Here is an 18,228-nt window from a genome sequence, read left to right as displayed (position 1 = left end):
ATGGTTCTCCACCCAGTAGGGCAATAATAAAAGTAAGGAGCAGCTATTTAATTTGCTTTCATCAATGAAATGTGAACAGAAGTGATGTGTGCCACTTCCAGGAAGAAGCTTTAAGAACCAGCCAGTGGTTTATTACATTTCTTTTCTCTCAGCCACAATGACCAGAAATGTTCCAGATTGAGGCCGCTCTCTGAGTCTGGATCCTGCAGTAAAAATGTGGACCAGAGGTGCAGCAAACCCATGGTAGACATGTTGCAGGAATGAGAAATAAGCTTCTTATTATAAACTACTGATATTTGGAGCTTGTTTGTTACTGCATCATAACTTAGCCCTTAACCTTCCATAGCATTTATCATCACCTGAAATTATAATATGCTTTTGTTTGATTACTTGTTCAATATCTCCCACTGGAATGTAAACTCATGATGATAAGGACTTTGTCTTTTTTAATACTGCCATTACTTAGAACAGTACCTGTAGGAGCTCCATAAATATTTATAGAATTTATTAGTGAAGCTTTGTGCTTTAGGACAGCTAGTGCTGGTGACTCCAACATGTATCTACACTGTGTGTATAGATACAGTGGAGCTGCTAGGTCTCTCTCGCGTGGGAAAGAGTATACAGAGAATGCTAACCCAACAGCTGCTTCTCTAAGAATCAGCATCCTTCCATCCCAAACTTCCTGTCCCAACCTGATGTTGATGGAGTAATGCATTTGGATAAATTCACCCGACAAGGGGCAGCCAAGAAGTATCCATCCCACTATGATTCACACCAACAAGAGAAGGTATAGTTCTTATACCTGGGAGTGTCCACCTACCTAAGATCCTCATTTTTACTTGAGCCAAGCTCAAGGAGGCCCTTTTTCTTTTATATAGGGACATATAAATATCACATGGGCACAAGGCATGCTATCTTTGTTTCGGGCCTGTTTTTTATTAATGGTGAATATCAAACTCTGTTCTTCATCTGCAACAAGGTTAGTAGTTCTCAAGGAAGTTGTTTGGATTCAAGAAAGAAAGGAAAGGAGAGGAGGGGGAGGAGGGGGAAGAGGGGAAGAAGGGAAAGAAGAAGGAAGAAGAGAAAGAAAGAAAAGAAAAGGAAAAGAATAGAAAAGAAAAGAAAAGAAAAAAGAAAGGAAAGGAAAGGAAAGGAAAGGAAAGGAAAGGAAAGAAAAGAAAAGAAAAGAAAAGAAAAGAAAAGAACACATCAATTTTATTTAATCCAAACCTTGACCAAAGAGAAAATTGCTTGTTTACTTAATGTGATTATAGAGACTAAACTTACAAAGCCTCAGGAGAGACAGTGAAAAATCATCTAGCTTTCCCCTCCTTTCCCACAAACTCCCATGCTAGTGTTCAAAATGTTCTCTCCCCTCCCTTCCAAGGGACTGATATCCTCTACTGTTCACTCCCAGTGACAGGGAACCCACTCTCCCACCCCATCGTTGGACAGTTGTGACGGCTGGAATTGTCTTCCTTGAATTTAGCTACAATCTATGCTCCAGAGCTTTTCATACATTATCCCTAGCTCTAATCCCTGACACCACAATCAGTCTGATCCCTCCCTGTGGGCCAACTGTTTGGAGGACTGGAGGAATCAACTTCACTTTCCCAGAGAAAGGCACCTCTAAGCAGATACTTTATAAGATTAAGTGGTAGTAAGTCATGCGAAGAAGAAAGAGACTTTGTAAGAAGCAACGGGAACAGTACGTGCTTCTGCCCAGAAACAAGGAAGAGCGTGGCAAGTTCCAAGGACTGAAAGACATTTAATGTTGCAAGAGTACTGTTCCTGTAGGATTTCAGGGAAGAAAGGGGAGGACAAGGAATAAACCTAAAGAGGTAAGATTATAAAGGTGTTTATAGCTACTTTTAAGAATTTTGAATTTTACCCTGTGAACACCTAGGAACATAGACCAGTTCCAAGCAGAGGAGTAACTTGATATACATTGAAGGAAGACCACCTTCATTGTGATGTGGTGAATGGATTAGATGAGGGTACGATATAAGACAATTTGGGGAGACCTTTTAGAAAGCTCTTGCAGTAATTAGGGTTCAAGATGATGGTGGCCTGGACAGGGAAAATAGCAATGAGAGAGATAGAAGTTGATAGAAAGCAAGATACTTACGAACTAGAATTGACGGAACTTTTATTCTCTGTGATACAGAAACTCTCTTACACAGGAACTCTCTCAGAACCTTGGTGTATGTTCTGCTGGATCAAAAGCCTGGCACTGGCTCTTCAACACTAGTGCTTCTGTGCTATTCCCTGACGTCTCTTGAGCTTCAGTTCCCCTGACGACTGTTTGCTCATTCTATCCCAATCAGTCCAGATGTATTCTCCTTGGCAGAGGAAAACAAACTCAGGAAGTGAAGACTTTGCACTCTGCTCTGTTAGGGTAACATGTCCCTATCAGTGTATTTGCATAAATGACACCCAGGCAGAGTAAAGACTCTATGTAGGAGGGTGATGGTTGTCAAAAAAATGATAGAACACCAAAGCACAAAAGTGTTTATTGTCTTTTATATTCCAAACAATGCTTCAGCATACAGGTAAAAGATTACCACACATTATGTAGATTTAACAGTACTTAGGCTCCCTTCATCTCAGTTCCAGGAGGCAGGAGACGGAGATGGGTGACACAGACTTGGATCTGAATCTCAACTCTATTCTCTTAAAAGCTGTGTGCCCTTGGACAAGTCATGTAACTTCCTTGGCCCTCAGTCTTCTCATGTGGAAAACAGGATGAGTAATAGCGCAGCTTATTATCATTGAGGTAGCTAATGAAGGCAAAACGCTCAGCCCAGTGCCTGCTGCCCAACAGTCCTCAGGAAACAGTGGGAATGGTGGTTACTATTGGTTATAATTGCAAGGTTAAGTTGCTTTCAAAAATCCATGATACTCACGAACAAGAGAATAAGATTCTGCCAAGCCAAGACCTTCTTCATTTTCCTGCAGTCAGCTCTAGGTGGCCTGAGATGCTGTTTTCTTCTCTCACTGAAAGTGGCCTAATACCTTCACAGGTATGGTTGGTCTTGAGGAGAAGTGAGCCTCGGCCCAGGCCTTGTCTCTTCAGGTATGTCCCAGATTGTCTCATGGTACCACCATGGTCTGGGCTACTCCCTGCCTCCGTAATTGGACTGACTCCAACTAGTACCTTGGCTATCATATTCGTCACCTCTTCCTGGACTCCTTCCTCCCCTGACCAGTTATACCATCCTTCTTCTCCCTCTCAAAAATCCCCCACCTCTCATTTCCTTAGGGACCCATCATCTAATTCATCTTCTAAAGTTCCAGTTTCATAGCCTCTTTCTTGGAAGAAGAAAGTGGCTGTGCAATTAGCATCCAGAGGTACTTATGAAGGGACCAGAGAGCACAAAGCTTCAGTAAATAACACTGGGTTAGGAATTATGCTAACTTCATTCTAACTCCACTCTCTGGGATGGACATACATGGGAATTATGCAGATGTGTTCAATTCCACTTATTAACTGTAAGACCTCCCTGAACCTGTTTGCTCATTTGAAAAATGAGTAATAAGAGTACTTATTACTTCGTGGATTCATGGTGAGATGAATAAGTTAAGACATTAATGGGCTTAGTAGACCTCTCACATAATATGGAAGCTAAAGGAAGCTTCTATTGTTCTATGATTATGATTATTACTCTTAGAGTCACTGGACAGGTGGTTAGTGTCCAGTCCTCTTCATGGTCTATAATTCACAACTCTCTTTTTATCCCCATAAGGGATAGGGGATATCCCCAAACCTCTACTGGCTTTGTCTGGAAGTTGTCTGCACTGCCATCTCTGTAAAATCTCAAAGCAAAGATATCTTTGCATACTAAATCGAAACCCATGGCAGTGACTACAACTGTGTGCATGTTACAACTGACAAGGTACTCAATCTCCTTGGGATCTTACCACCACTCTGAGTAACAAACAAAACAAAGGTTACCATGCATACTGAGAAAGCCAGCCAAGAGAGTTTAGGTGACTTGTCCAAGGTCAAATAGCCAGAAAAAAGCAGAACCAGAACTAGAATGAAGGTCTTATAACTTCGGTAATGCCTCTTAACTCCTAAGTTTGAACTCTTCTACTTGGAATTGACCAATTGTTTGGCCCAGGGCTTCTGGGTCTGATGGCCTCATAGAAAGTATCCAGGCCAACAGCCTATATGCTGACAGTGCTTCACCTCTGGTCACACTGACAAACCAGACCAAAGAGAAGAGAAAGGGAAGGGAACAAGGAATTTCAGAACTCAGAACTCCAAAGACCTCAGCATGCCAACTCCTCATTCTAAATAAGAAAACCATCCTTCCCCTGAGGACACACTGAATTCACAGCAGAGCCAAGTCCAAAATGCAAAGGAGAAAATTAATATAGCAGGTGATTTGAAAAAAATGTATGGACTCATCACTGTTAGGTTTCATTACCATCATTAATTCAACTAACATTCATTGAGCACCTACCATGTGCAAAAATCAATACTAATTCTGGGAATCGAAAAAGGGAAAGATCTAATTCTTATTTTGAGAGCAATTCAAATATAGTCTCCCTCTCTTACACACGAACTCATTCATATTTATAAGAAATATTAATTAATTGACATGAGCAAAGCACTATAATTTACATATAAACACTTTACATCTTAATTAATCCTGAGAGGGCAGGCACTGTTATTATCCCTATTTTATATAAGAAGAAACTGGGACTCAAAGAGCCTAAGGAATATTCCCAAGGTCTAAGTAATATAGGTAGGACTTGAAAGTGATCAAATTCTGATATCCATGCTCTAGTCTATTCCAGTGGAAGAGACAAACTCCTAAACAAAGAAGTTTCCCCAAAATATTTCAAAGAGATGATAGGTCCATGCACCTGGGCAGCGAGGAACCTTAGAGCTGAGGATGGAGCCCACAGCACCTGAGGATGGTGTTCTCCCAGGTTACAAACTTAGTAGAAGGTAAGAAAGAAATTCATGAGATGAATGGAGATGCTGGAATTCTATGTCCACTGTCCAGGCAGTATCATATCTCTTCTCTGAATTTTTCAAAGCACCACTTCTTAATGAATCTGCAGCAGCCCCAGCCAGGGTGATTGCAGACAGGGCACTAAAGAAAGAAAAGCAGGAGTGAGAGGGAGGGGGTTGAGGCAGCATGGAGAGACACTTTAGTTTCATTGCTATTGAATCTGTTCTTTAACTTTCAAAGCTGGAACAAGCAATCCAATCCATACAGCCTTTTCCCCCCTCCAATAAATTGCATTTTAAAAAAATCAACTGGTGCAGGATTTATTGATCTGAATTGACAGTGAACTGCACAAATTCATACAAAAGAGTTTTCTCATTATAGAGTCATTTAAAGGACTTGTTAGTTCAGAGCATTCATCGTAAAGTTCACCTGCAGTATTAAAAAAAAAAAAACCAAAAAATGTATAAAATTGAAACTGGGCTGTGTTCTTATTTCTATCAATTGGTTTTTTTCAGCATATTCTTTCAGCCATGTTCTCTTCAATTTGGTAGACAAAACCAGAAGGCACCAACTTGACAATTTTTTTCCAAGAGCAGCAATAGAAAACGAGGGGTTTTAGCCAGTCAAAACTTGAAACCAAGTGTTGGAACTGATCAAAGGATGCTTTTATGGAAAAGTGTGGTTTTGTCTGCAGGTCCCTTCCATGTGGAAATTAAGTAGTTTGTCATTGAGGGTGGTTTGTTGGGTTTCTCAGCCTTCAAGTGGAATGTCAACTCTACCATCTGCTCTTGTGTCTTCCCAAACATAAAGCTCTGTCTTCAACCAAATACACCACACCTTATCAGATAGTATAAGTCTCACTGGTCAGAGTTTGGACCCTAACAGAAGCCTCTAAGTATGGAAAGAAGATATTCATACTACAAAACCATTCCTTTAGACATTCTACTTTTCCACAAAGTCAAGAAACAACTGGAGGCTCCACAATCAATCAATCACCAATATGTCCTGAGTGGCCATCCAGTGACATGAAAGGATCACAGCCAGAAATATCCATTCTACTTCTTGCTGTATATGTCAGAGGAAGAGGTAAAGGCACAGGCTCCAAAGTCCGGCTGGTTGGGTGTCAGTGTTCGTCCACCAACTACTAGCTGTATGGGCTTGGTAAGTTATTTAACCTCTTAGGTTTCATTTTCTCCATCTGCAAACTGGGGTTAAGTAGAGCATACACACATAGGGTAAGAATTAAATGAGATGAATATATGCTCCTAGTTCAATAAATGCAAGTTATTAGATTTAATTGTGCTTAAAAAAACTCTCATGTAGGACATTGGATATTAAATCATTTGATGTCTCTGATATTAGGTCTTCCATGAAATTTATTCTTAAGAACTTAATGTAAAGAAAATAGAGTACATATGAAGAGTCAGAGCTTTGTCACATTGAAGAGCTCTGTGTAATCCAGCCTGGTTCCCACTTTGCTTTTGTAAAAAGGAATCTCAAATCTAAATGTGATGACAGCTTGTATTTGATTAACTATGGCGAATGTATTTATTTCACCTCCCTAATACTAGGATTTTGATACCCTCCTGCAGAATGCTTCAAGGTCATTTTGGGAAGAGTCTACTTGACTGTCAGTTCCTTAGTAGCAAGGTGCCTGCCATTCCCATTTGTATACACCGTATCTAAGCATAGAGCACAAAGTAGGGGTTCATAAATATCTATTGATTTGCATGTTTGAGAAAATTTAAGAAAACAAAAGACACCCAAAGATAGAGCTTTAATTAGCATTAATATTGTCCAGGGTGCAATGAAAGCAATTTGTGCCTTCCTCAAAACCTTCCTGTTTAGTGCAATTAAAAACATGTTTTTACTGTACAGTCATGAGTTCAAGTAATGAGTTACTTAAGGGTCTTCATTTTATTCATCTTTCTTTTCTCCGATCTAGCATGGTGGTTAGCACATTCATGGTAGAGGTAATGAATACATATGCAAAATTTTAAAAATGACTATGAGTAATGGATGGTCAGGAAAGTCCCCAGAACGAAATAAAACTCACACTTCACATCAAGCACATCACATTATAATGACTCAACGGCAGCAGTTAGAATGAGTTCAAGCCATTCTTAGTTAATCTAAGAGAAAGATAAAAAGGATAATAGGGAAAAGGGAGCAGGAAGCCGTCTCCAACCACATTTATTTAGTCAATAAATATTTCTTAAGCACCTTCAATATGCCAAGCATTGTTCTAAACACAGCATTACAGGAGTGAATGAGTCAAAGGATCTGTTCTTACAGAGCTTACATCCCAGTGGAGACAAAATAAACAAGGAAACAGCAGAATAAATAAGATAAGCTTAGATAATAAATCCTATGAGGAAAATGAAACCGGATAACATGATAGAGAATAACTGGATATGTAAAGGTGGGTAATTTTAGATATGGTGTCTGAAAAGGTCTCCTTCTGATCTCTTCTTAAGCACTTCTTTATTATAATCTCTACATCATTGGGTTATGATGATCTCTCCTCCACTTATCTCCCAAATGCTCCAGCTGAAAAATGACACATCACAGTCTCAAGCACAAAACATGGTGTCTGGTATCTGTCAGGCCCTCGCGAATTTTTTGCTGGATTAAAAATTTTTGAAGGAAGCACTTACTCTACTTTGAGGATACCGAAGAAGAAAAACAAAATTTCGTTTTGTGGGAAACAAAGAGAGGCTGAGGTCAGGAAAAGCTTCAGAAGCACGGTAAGGAAAGGCACAGAAACAAGAAAGTACATGCTGTATTTGGGAAACAACTGTAGTTCGGGGTAGCATGGAGGGGGAAGGAACCGGAAGGTTCCTTAGTAAAAGCTGGTGTGGCAAGGTTGTGAAAAGACATGATTGCCATGCTTAGACTTTCTCCCGCAGGCAATGTGGGAGCCATCAGAGATTTTACAACAAAAAGCCACACAACAAGGTCTGGAAGGTGGAAAAATCACCCTGGCAGCTGAGAAAGAGATCAAAGGGGAAGAGACAATAAAAGGGGAATCAAGACAAAAGCAGCTACAGTGACAGAGTTGAGAAAAGAAGAGGGCTGAGCTGGGCTGCTGCGGCAGTGTTGATGGAGGGACACAATGCAGATTCAGGAGATATTAATGAAATAGAATCAACAGGACATGGGGATCAGTTGTACCCAAACCAATTGCATCTGGCCCAGAAGGAACTGGAAAGTGTGGCTCAGCAGTTGCCAGCTCAGAGAACTTAATTTTCTCATGGTTTTATCCATGAGAGGTTGAGATACACAAAATGTGTTATGAAACCAGATACCTTGAGCAAGTGGCAATTCCGTCAACAAATATGGAATCATTTTCCTTTCAGTCCGTAGGAGAGTCTGAACCAAGAAGCATCCAAAACACTTTTTGGGTCAGCAACCAGCATGGACTTTTACCCTCAGTTGGCCGGTCTGACATGGGAGTCTTTTTACCCAAGGATGTCAGCCATTGAACTGTGCGGGCTAACTCTCTTCGTCGCCAGCAGAGTTTGTCTGCACAGCAGTGGCTGGCAACTTAATATTTTGCATAAAAATTCATGAGGTGCAGTATCCATTTCAGCTATGTTATAAAGTAGTAAAAGGAAGAAAGAGGGAGGAAGAGAAAAGTTCAGCCCTGCACTCAGATAGGGTTCATTTTGAGTGATGATTGCGAGCCATCCTTGGAAATTACAGATGCTACTTGGTTCACTATTATTTTGCAGCATCTCCAGTAATCTTCCATGATCATTTATAACAGCATGTCTGATGACTTTCAAAACGTAACGGGAAAGGGTACTTCTGTGAAGCATGTCTCCTCAAAGGAAAAATCAATCTTGGCTGCTGAGGGAGTGAACTTTGTACCACCACGATTAGACAGTTAGAGATTTCAACATATAAAAATAGGAATGGCAGGGGTCCAGTCCTCCGACGTATATGTGTGTATAATGTGTGTTCCAGTTGCTTGAACGGTTTATGATTTCTCCTTTCATCCAAACAAAACACAACATGTGTCAAGAATCCAAATTGGCACACTCCAATAGAAAATATTCATGAACTCTGTAATAATAACTACTAATGTTTATATAATGCCTTTACAGTTTGCTAAGTACTTGTCACACACCTGAGCTGCTAATCATCAAACATACCTCACACTTTCTAAGCTTCTTTACTTCTCTGACAACCATTCCTGTTACCTGGAATGTTCTCCCAAAACATCTGTGCTCCTGCATTTCAAGGGTAAGCTTAGAATTTCCCTCCCTGCAGCACACTCTCTGGTTATTTGAACCCTTACAAGTGAAAAATATTTCATAACGTGTAAAGATCTCTGACACGCAGTGTGGTATGGAAAGTCAGCAACATTCAGCACAAGAAGACTTAGGTTCAAGTAATAGTTTTACAATTTATTAGCTGTATGACCTGATCTTTAAATCACAAAACAGGAATCAAATGGTTATCTACTTCATATGATTTTTTTATGTAGATCAAAAGAGATGTTATATATAAACCTGCTTTGTAATCCTAACTGATTATATAAACATTAAGTATTAGTATCCTACTACATTTATCTCAGAGGGTAACTATGAGGACTAAGTAATTGATGTAAACACTCAACCCAGTGCCTGGCACATAAATGTTCAATTAATGAGAATGAAAATATTATGAAAGTTTACTTGTTGACTTAGCAGATCTGAATTAGGCACACATTGTGTGCAAAAACCCACAATAGATACAATACTTCACTCATCTTCTACATAACACACAGTAGAAATATAAAAAACAGTGTTGTGAATAACAGGACAACACAGTGATTAGAACAGTGGCTCTGGAATCGATCACCTAGGCTCTAAACTACATTCCAATTCTTTAGAACTGTGTGACCTTGGGCAAGTTACTTATTCTGTCTGTGACTCTGTTTTCTTACCATAAAATGGCAAAAATGGTAGATTCTTAAATATAGGCTCATCATAAAGATTAAGCGAATTAATCCATGGAAATGCCCCAAATGGTGTTGATCACATACAAATTGTTCAATAAGTGTTAGGTATTATTATATGCTTTCAGGATCACTACCTCAGAAATAGTTTTTTTGTGTGAGTCAGGAAGAAAAATGTTGTAGTAAAGAATGTACTCAATTATTCATTCTTTGAATCCATCCCACTGCTCCTACTTCACCTCTCTACCTCCATTCTTGTCCTCTCTCCCAATGCACCTCCATGTTCTAACTAGTCAACTTTCTAAGGCATCAAGCTGATCCTGTTAAAACCTGCAATGTATCCTTTACATGCTTTACAGCTTTCCATTACCTGGCTTCACCTTGCTCTGCAGCTGCTCTTCTGCAACTTATCTCAGCCAGTTCTCCAGACTGTTGTGTTTGCAGAGCCATGGAGATGACTTGGGAGAGATTAACCCATCCCCTCCAATAATGTCCAGAGGCCATATATCCTCATTTTTGATACGGGCAATAGATAGCTTAACAATTCTGTGTCAAGATGCTATGGAGATTCAGCTTCAATGAAAGTTCTCTGGTTTTCTTCCAACCAGATCACCTCCCCCAGACCTCTCCTACGTAGAAATTCTGAAGTCATCATGCTTAATTGCCTGCCCACTTTTCAAAACAAGCCATTTCCTCTCAGACCTCCCTATCATTTGTCCAAGTGATTTCCTTTCCCTGGGATTCCACCCCACCATTAACAATCATGCCTATTTATCATTCCTAGACTCAACTCAATTATCTTCTCCTCAAAGAAGGCTCTTAGGACTCTGCAGGCAGATTCAGTCATTCTCACAACACTTTATACTTGGCGGAATGTCCCTACAATATGTGCTTCCCAAAGGAGGATATGGCTCAGTACTTTTGACACCTAGCACAACCACATACCTAGTAAATACTCAGTAAGTATTAGTCTAAGTTAATATTTGGAAGATCATATTATCCACTAGAAAGCTTTGAATAATAGAATCCTAAAAATCACAAAGCAACAACGATGTCAATAATGATGTCAGATTGCTGGTCAATGCTAGGTTTTTTGGTTTAGTATCTTCATAATAATAATGAAACTCTCCAAAACCCAAAATAGCCACTTTAATAAATGTCAGTAACATTGTTATCACCATTCAACAAACACACTGAGGGCTGTAACATACTCATCTCTACAACGGGTGCTAGAGAAACGGAGATGTTCAAGTAGCCAGATTCTCCAAACCGAAAAAATTTCAAGAGTCTAAGGAAAAGAAGAACAGTAATGATTAAAAAAAAAAAATCTACCATTTACTGAGTTGCTATGATGTCTCAAGACTTTATCTGGTACAGTACATGGATTATCTCACTTTGATCTTACAAAAATTCTGTATGTTAAATAATTTTACCTCCATTTGACAGATGAAAAAAACTGAGTCTCAGAGAAGTCAAATAACTTGCCCGAAGTCACAACTTGGGAAAGGGAAATCAGAATTTGAATCTGTTTTCGGAAACTATTATACTATCAATTTCAGGAATAATTTCTACCTTGATAACACATAGTTTCAAGTCTTGAGGAAGGAACTCTCAGTCTAGACATATATGAGAAGTACCAAAACATGAGCAAGAAGCATTTAAGGACTTTCTGAATTGTCTCTTAACCTCCAGCCCCTTTTTTTGTGAAATATTGGCTTTCTTTCTAAGGCCAGCCTCACTGATAGTTGCTCCAGATCCAAGTCACACATGCCCTCTCCTCACCGAGTCATCCTATACATTATTTTTAAATAAATCACCTTAGCACACCGTTTCAATTGATGATAAGGATGGGGAGATAGACTGGGGCAGAGTGGTGAAGGGCCTTGGGAATTTAGCTAAAAAATTATCTTTCTATTCTGGAGGGTCCTATTACATCGAAAGTTTCTGAGCGCAGAAATGATATATGCACAGCAAGTTTGCAGAATATAAATCTACCAGCAGTATAGAGATAGATAAGAAAGGCAAGGAGACTAGCTCAAAGGAAACAGTGTGTTGTGACCCAAATAAAACCCTAAAAAACCAAAAGAAAAAAAAAAACCCTAGAGAATTGGTAGTAGAAATGGAATAAATGGAGAAATGGTAAAGGATGCTATAAATAGACGATGGGGAAGAAAAGCAGAAGTGGAGACAAAGATCAACTTTGAGGCTGGGGTAAGGATTTTGAATTGCATTTAGACTATTTTTCCCCAGGTGATGAGAAGATAGCTAATAGCTGTGTCTGCAAATCTTTGGAGTTGTGACATAGCAAGCAGGAAGATAGATGGGTCAATGGGTATCAGATGGGTGGCTGAGATTTCTAGGGAAGTCAGCGTAGAGAAGGAATTCAAGGATAAATCTTTGAAGCAGAATTCCATTCAGAAGACTCAGTGATCCAGTCAGAATCCTGGAGATACAGCAGTGAGCAAAGCCCTAGGCCTCCCGCGGTTCACAATACGGCAGAGTCTGAGAAGGAATAGCTGGAGGAGTAGAGAGAAAACCAGGATGCTGGAATAATCAGTTCACTAAGTTTCAAAAAGGAACTGGTAGTCAAGCACATCAACTTACAGTCTATTCTTCTCACCAGAAAAATGAAAGTATGCATGTTCAAGGTGTACCATTATTGCCCAAAAGTTCTTCTCTAGACTCCATATTTGGACTATCAGAACCATCCACCAGAAAGGCTGAAATGGTTGAAAATAAAAAGCATGTCTTCGAAACCTCTTTGGGATAGATAATTAGAATTCATCAAGGCATTGTCTCTGACTACTCAAGCAAAGTCCCCAAAATGGGATAGGACACTAGCCAGAAGGGGAGAAAATACACAGGCTGAGGAAATCCAAAATGTGACTTGTCTCAAGCAGTTTTTAAAGAGGAATGTGCTTTAAGAGGAATTTAATCCATATGTTCCAGATTCTTTTACATTCTACAAAATGTCAGCACATAAAAGCTCTTTGATGTCCAGAGATCTTTCCAGTTCTTTTTACGAGACTTGTTAAGCCATATCACTTCCAAATTGGAAGTTGTGTTTTACTCAGAGTAAACAAGCTCACACACCAGCAACAGGAGTTTAGGTCAAGGAAGAAAAGACAAAGTCCTCAGTAAACATGGAGAACATAAAAATAATTTCCTTCCTTGACGTATGTGGTCCACGTGTTAGGGGGACATGAATCAGTTAAACACAAAACCAGACAATAAAGCAAGTGCATAGTGTTTAAGACCAGCTGCTATAGGCAGAGACAAGGGTGTGGAGAGTGGCCAGAGAAAACATACTTAATAGTGGGTCTCATGAAGCAATCACAGAATAAATGATTTTTAAGAAATGTGAGGAAAAATTATTTTAGCCAACACTTAGCCCAGAAATTGTTTCATCTACTGAAAGCCAGAGAGAGCTCTAAAGGCCCTCCCATCACAACACTGCAGAGAAGGAGGCATTTTGTAATAAGAATTTTACAAAACAAGTTTTCCTGAAAGAATATTCTGCCTCTAGCATTTTCATAGATTTGTGCAACAGCAAATAAAAACAGAAATCATCGGAGAAATAGAAATACACAAAGAGATCTTTACTGTATAGATTGAACTTAAGCAATTTCATTCATAAGGATTAAAAAGTGTGAAATCAGTATTGAGAATCTGCCAAGCAGCTTCTGTTTCTCCATTGAAACTGAAAACAGAAACAAACTGATGCAATTGCAAGATTGGCTCAGCCACCTACAGAATGAGCGTGGCAAGAGGCGCTGGTGATGTATTACTGAGCATTATAATTTATATCATTTCCTTTAGAACAATTCTGTCTTTCTATAGTACACCAAAGTACTAAGCTCTTTCACCGGTCAATTCTGAGATTTTATGCCTAATAAGGAAGAATTGTTTATTATTTTTTAATATCCCACTACCATCTATGGAGGATGGGGCCTAACAAATGAAGAACCCATTACTTGCCAAAACTGGTACCCAAGTATTAGCCAGGCCAGAGCCAAACTGCTCAGCATAAGTGGTAAGAATCTGAAGATGAGAAAAGATCTGGGAAGGGGAAGGAAGGAGCCAGTGAGATGGGGCAATGGCTGGGCTGGGGGAAACCTCTTTGATCGTAAACATGGAAAGACTTGAGAGGATAGACATATCCTCAAGACTTTACCTGAGTCACCTGCTGTGCACAATTCAGTATGGCCCTATGATTCTACTTCCAGTAGCATCTGACAAAGGAGTGGAATGCTGTGTCAAAATGGGCAGGGAACTAAATAAGAGTCAGGCCAAGCAGATACTAGGGAATAGAGCTATCTGGCTTGTATCTGGACAGAATAACTTCTCCCCCCTACCACTTGTTCCTAACCCGGGCCACTGCTCTGATACGTGGAAAGATTGCAGGGGGATATTCAACGTAGACTTCATGATCAGGGGCTCTGTTTCTGTCAATGACACTGAAACCCATGTCTATCAACTGTGATGTTTAGTGCTTAACACAGTTGTTGACACATATTAATGACTTAAAGGACATTGGAAGAATGAATGAGCCAAGAAAATATTCAGCCTACGTGAACTGAGAAGGGGCAATGGAATCCACAAAGACTTCAATCCACAGATGCAACAGAACAAGGTAAGGAAAATAAAAAGAGCAACCACAGCCTCAAAGTTGTGGTTCACGGGCAGGACTGGCATCACCTGGGAGCTTGTTAGAAATGAAGAACCTTATGCTCTACTCCAGACCTCTGACTCTGATTTTACATTTTAACAAGGTTCCCAAGTGACTGGTGGGCCCATTAAAGTTAGAGGAGCTCTGATCTAGACCATAAGCAGGACAGGCAATACTAAAACCGCACGTGACTAAGAGGGTCCTCACCACCACAGTAAAGAGGAACTGGTGGTTACCCCTAGACCACCCTGTGGCGATGCCTGTATGTTATTTATCTGTCACTCTGAAAGGTGAATTCCATCTGCCACAACTCTCTTTTTCTCTTCACAAATGCCCAAGGAAAGAACTTATTTGGATACTATTATTAGAGAGACAGAGAGTTCTTTCCCATTCCGTTGGACTCTGTCCATTTGCCGTGGTCAAGTCAGCAGCCTAGGGAAAAACTATGGATTGACAGATATATTGCTTACATTATCACTGCTCCTAGTGGTAACTGTAACAAAAGTAAGAAGAGCTAAAAGCCCTACAGTGAATACAGGCATACAGGGTGTCCAGGCACAGTTCTCGTGGTTTCCATATTTGATCCTCTTAAGATCCCTGCAACATAGGTACGAACTGTGGCAGCCAGAGCCACGGCAGGGCAGGCGTTTAGAAATTTCTTCCCCTCTTTGACTGAGTTTTAGTTGAAAAGAGTGCAGCTGAAACTGTAACCCAAGAAGGTATTATGCTTCCAGTAAAATCTCAAGGAAAAGTGTTGCAAGCAACAGTAGTAGCTGTTGGATCGCGCTCTAAAGGCAAGAGTGGAGAGATTCAACCAGTTAGTGTGAAAGTTGGAGATAAATTTCTTCTCCCAGAATATGGAGGCACCAAAGTAGTTCTAGATGACAAGGACTATTTCTTATTTAGAGATGGTGACATTCTCGGAAAGTATGTGGACTGAAATCATTATTAAAATGGCATGAAGTGAAGCTGCCCATTCTGGTGAAGTTGTGAAATCTTTCATCATGTAAATAATTTTCATGTCTCTCTTTTATAATAAACTAATGGTATCCAAACCAAAAAGAACCCTGTAACATAGATTCTTTTCTTACTCTCATTTAAGTCCTTCAAGACTGTGACATGGGTACTTTTATGCAGTTACAGATCTATTACAGAAAAGAAATATATAGATAAGAAAACAGCAATTGACTCTTAAGAAGTTGTTGCATTCAAACCCCGACCTCCCTGTCTCCGTTACCTGCATTCTTCCCACTATACTGTGTGGTCCAACCACAGCTAAAGTGGATGCAAGGGTGGGCATCTCCTTGACTCACCGTGCCTACGGGCCTCTTGCTAATGGGTGGGCTACGCCCACAGCACCAACCCCAAATACTCTGAAAAATTTTCTGTGTCAGTGTTCAAAGTGATGGGAACGGAAGACACACTGAAATGGTTTGGTCTTAAGATGACAGAAGCAGAAAGTGGGCTGTGCCTCCTCCCTCCGGGTGTGGGCTGCGATTTTCCACCAACTCATGGGACATCTCACCCACCATCTCCGGATGCTCTGAACACATTTGGGTAGCATTCCTTACTCTTCTTCCCTGGAGAGTGTGCTCAGTTCACCCTCTAAGTCTGAGGACTATAATTTCTAAAGATAAGTCATCTTTTAGTGTCTTTGTCCCAGGCAAGTTGCTCAGATCCTGGCAGTGAAGTACAGTAGCGAAGCTGCTGATGGGATCCTGAGGGATCAGAGGGTTTTCAAGCTTGTAAGAGGTGACATCAGATGGCTTCATTCCAAATTCCTTAACTGCCCTATTTTCCTGTTTCCCTGTCTATGAAATAGGATCTATTTTACCTTAGCTGGAAGCAGTGCTAAGTACATCAATCAGAGCAGAGCCTAGTAAGTACTAAAGGAAGACATTCTTTTTATCCAAACTTGGTTGTTTTATATTCTTTGTGTCAGAGGCACTGATTGCTCAAGATAGCCACATCACTCTGAAAGGGAGTCATGCACACTGCGGCTGGAGCTCCCAACTCAGACAGTTCTGCAAGCTGGCACCAAATCCCCCTCTTGCGCAATCACTAGTGTCAGTAAAAGCTTTATTAAGGGAAAAAACAATAGGTGTGTATTAGTTCCCTAGGGCTGCCGCAACAAAATACCACAAACTGGGTGACTTAGAAATGTCTTGTCTCACCAGTCTGGAGGCGAGAAGTTAGAATCAAGGTGTCAGCAGGGGACTCCTTTATCGCACCCAGTGGTCTGCGGGCAGTCTTTGGTGGTCGCTGGCTTGCGGCTGCAGCCCTCCACACTCTGCCTTCGTCCTCCCATGACGTTCACCCTGTGGGTCTGTGTCTTCACACGCCCTCTTCTCATAAGGCTGCCAGTCATATGGGACTAGGGACCCACCCTACCCTCGTATGACCTCATCTTAACCAATTACATCTGCCGTGAGCCTATTCCCAAATAAGGTCACATTCTGACGTACTGGGAGTTAGGACTTTCACATATCTTTTTTGGAGGACACAGTTCAAGTCATGACAGGATGGATTCCAAGTCCGAAGCAACACAACCGTTAATGACGCCAAACTCCCTAACATCCCCAAAGTACGTTCGCTTTCCGAGGGAGCCATAGCCCTCAGACTAGTTTGATTTCACACAGACTACTTACTCCCTAGTCTGGTGATGGAAGACAGGGTGATGCAAAGAGCAGGAAAAGTCTGGATGCAGGAGGCAGAACCAACCTTCATCCTAATGCCAGCCGGGTCTGACATTTTATATACGAGGGAGTAGGGGCAAGTCAGTTGACTTCTCTGAGCCTCAGTTTCCTCATCCTTAAAATGTAGATAGTAAGTAACCGCAGCAGACACTGTAGCTGCCCCGCCCATATTCTCTTGAACCTCCCACCTGCCTGCATCTTCATTAATTGCCTAAGGGTTTCTCCGTCCCCAAGAGCCCACTCTGCTCAGCCATGGTAGGTCACAAGTACTGAATAATTAACATGTCCAGAGGACAGCCCTCAGCCAATGAGCAATGGGAGCCGGTGCAAACAACACCCCAGCTCCCTCACACCCTGGTTGGGACAACCCTGAGGCTCTTGTTCCACGCTGGCTCCTAGAGTTGCCTAGCAGGATTAGCCCCAGTTGCCCACGCTGTTAACTTGCTTCACAACGTACCCTTAATTGGCTGCCTTCCCTTCTCTGCTCACTTCCCCACTCCTTCTATTTCCTAGGACCATTTCCCAAATACACTATTTGCCCTTGAACACTGTCTTAGGGCCTACTTCTAGAAACACCAAACTGAGACAATGGATTTTGCAGAATTATTGCAGAATTTTTAGGAGGTTAAGAAATCATACAGGTAAAGAACTTGGTATGTAGTAGGCGCCCAGTAAGTGGGGGCTATTAAAACAAACTAAGGCATTTCCACTCAAGAGGCATCATAATATTGACGAAGGGCAATGATACAACAAGCTATTGCCTGCTACTAGAAATATTCTCTTTGTTTTTATATGAATGTAACTAAACCCCTTTCCAACAAGAGTTCAAGTGAACTTTTCTCGCAGAAAAGGGAAGGGAAAGAAGGAAAAGAAAAAAGGAAAGAAAAGTTATTTTCTTTCACCTTGTTCAAATTCCAACTCCATCCCCTAAGAGTGTGTCCTTGGAAAAGT

General features: G+C 40.8%; 1 pseudogene; it reads left to right on the top strand.

Moving 5' to 3' along the window:
• Window positions 1-6,038: 6,038 nt before the first annotated feature.
• Window positions 6,039-15,539, top strand: LOC113260643 (10 kDa heat shock protein, mitochondrial-like; annotated as a pseudogene).
• The last annotated feature ends 2,689 nt before the right edge of the window (window positions 15,540-18,228 follow it).

Source organism: Ursus arctos, unplaced genomic scaffold (genome assembly GCF_023065955.2).
Source record: "Ursus arctos isolate Adak ecotype North America unplaced genomic scaffold, UrsArc2.0 scaffold_18, whole genome shotgun sequence".
Lineage (NCBI taxonomy): Eukaryota > Metazoa > Chordata > Mammalia > Carnivora > Ursidae > Ursus > Ursus arctos.
This window is presented reverse-complemented; position numbering and strand designations above follow the sequence as displayed.